Here is a 2,645-nt window from a genome sequence, read left to right on the forward strand (position 1 = left end):
CAAGAGCCCCGCCGTGCTGAGTGCACGTCTTCCGGGACCCACGCCCCACGCCGGAGGACTTGACTCGACGCCCAGATATTACCGTGAAGGGCTCTTGGGATGGCCAAACAGGCTCCTCTGGAAGGCAGTGTCACCCCAGAAATGCCACGCTGCCCTTGCTGCTCGAACCCTGCCTCCGCCCTTCGCTAGCCACGAAACGTCGGCCGCGCCGCCGACCCCTCGCTAAACCACGGCGCCACACGCTCACCAGCCCGCCTGGAGAAGCCTTCAATTACTCTGAGCCAGGGTAGGAGGCGTCCTCCTCCCGGCAAGACTGTTTCAACAGAAGACAGGAAGGAGAAGGGAGAAACAGAGACAGAAAGAAAACACCTCCGGCTGCCGGTCACGCACCCACTCAGGCGACATTTCCCACACGGAAGAAGGGACGTACACCTCCTGAAAGGCCCCACACTGTCAAGTTCCTTGGTTTGTCAAGAGGCAGACTTGGGGAGTGCAAGGAGCCCTACAGAGGGCTGCCCCGTGCCAAACCTCCACGCCGCCCAGCGGGCGCCCCCTCTTCAGCATCCCGCAAGGGCACGTCCCCGAGTCCTTCCTGGCTTGCTGGAGGGCCACGGTGGAGAGAGCTGGGCCCAAGAGCGATCAGGAGAGGACGGGAGGAACGGCTATCACGGGCTCCACTCAGAGCACCGGAGGCCAAAAGCCCACGAGGCCTGGCGCTCCCTCAAAGGGGTCTCCCCACCGCCGGCCCCCACGTCGGGCTGGGCTGGCACTGCTGCTTCTCGGGGGTGAGGTGGGGCGCCGAGTGATCGCGTCACGGGCGGTTGGCTTCACGGAGGCTGGAGCCCAGACCGGGCCCCGGTGCCGGTGCAAGCGGCCCGGGCCCGATCCCTTTCCACTCTCCCCGCTCCCGCAGGACACTGACCTCAAATGCTACGTACCGATCACCTAGGGTAACCGTACACAGATGCTCGTCCATGCACCTCTTTCTTCCGGCCCCCCAGTCAGGATCTGACTCGAGAGCCTTTCCTACCGTGGCCACGAACTCCGACACGGTACACCAGTGTCCCCGTGCCACGATCCCACCTGGGAGTCCCTCCTTCTTGAGCCTTGCTGAACTAGCAGAATCACTGACTTTTTCCTCTGATGAAACAGGCTATTTCGGACGGGGGAAGGGGAGAGAACAAAGAGCACGCACTCACCCAGAACACCAGCGCCTGGAGATGACCGACGTCCCCGGTTTCCCTCTTCCTCCTTTCCTTCCGCTCTGCCTCCTCTGCAACGAGAGAGAACCGAACGCCCATCACTCAGTGTGGGACCACCACGGTGCCGGTGAACGGGGGGCTGGGGGGTCCGCGTACGCCCCCGCCCGCGCAACCTTGAGAGAGAGTGCCTTCGGTTCCTACTCGAGTGTACCGGCACCCCCGGGCCAACCAAAAACTTCCGAACAAGGCGCAAGCGTGAAGAATCAACTCCACTCGTCCTTCGGAAATGGCACGGATGCCAGCCGGGGCAGGGGGGTCGTTAGACAGAAGCAGTTTGTACACAAAGAAGCGCGTCCAGTGAAAACCTTGACCCCCGTCATCCCCCAAAACTCTCTTTCCGGGGGGAAGCACAGCCATCACACCCCGGCGTTGACAGGCGCGGAGCTTGTCTCCCCGGCTCTGCACCCGTGGGACTATGGCGGGACACCCCCAGGTATCTTGGCAAGCCCGCGCGCGTCCTCCACAACTTCCCAGCAGTTCCTAGGACGCGTGGGTAAAGGGGCACCCACCCGTCTCCCCTCTGGCCGCACAAAGGTCCACCGCACGTACTTTCCGGGCATAAGGGCACGTGCTCTGGGACGTGGCCCACATGAGACCTACCCCGCTCCTCTCCTCTGGGTGGACGCTGACGCCGGAGAACGTACCCTGCTCACGCTCACCCACACCCTGGTAACGACGACTCAGTGGCCCGCGCCTCAGAGCCACTTCCGTGGGAGACAGAAGAGGAGAGGAAGGAACAAGGCGGAAGCCTAGCGTCCAAAGAGGAGGGGCACGTGAGACACCCTATGCTCCTGCCTCCGGGCACAGACAAGGGCACCCTGCCCTGGGCAGCTGTCCGAAAAGAAACGGAGGGGACCTAGCAGGACACGACGTCGACTCCGCACAGACGTGCCAACGCCACGGCACGCCTAGAGCGCCGTGAGAGCAGCCGAAAAGGCAGAAGACGACCTATCGCTACGTGAGCCCGCTGGGGTCAGGGAGCAGGCGACACGCACACAGCCCTCTGCGGCCCGTCGTCCTCACCTGCATTCAACCCCGGGAGCACACATACGCACGCAGAAATGACGCCTGCTTCCCTCCGCAGACGGGGACAACTCGGGAGCGGCCATCGAGCAACGGTGAGGGCTTTGCCTTTGACTGGGAGAAAGTTCTATCCACAGCGGCACCCCCGAGGCGGTTACAGGGAGAAAGTACAAGAGAAGGGACCTTCTGTACACGCTCTGTAGGCGTACGTACACGAGCTTACACACGACGCACACGTGACACGCACGCGCGCCCACGCACACGTTCGTGTACCTGCGTGCTTACGAATGAACGAGTGGAGCAGGGAACGAGTGAACGAACCGACGAACGAGTCCGGGGGGTTTGAGGCGAGAATGCAGA

The sequence above is a fragment of the Delphinapterus leucas genome, chromosome X (assembly GCF_059928025.1).
Source record: "Delphinapterus leucas isolate spDelLeu-1000000601 "Yukka" chromosome X, BTC_Dleu_Yukka2, whole genome shotgun sequence".
NCBI classification, from domain to species: Eukaryota; Metazoa; Chordata; class Mammalia; order Artiodactyla; family Monodontidae; genus Delphinapterus; species Delphinapterus leucas.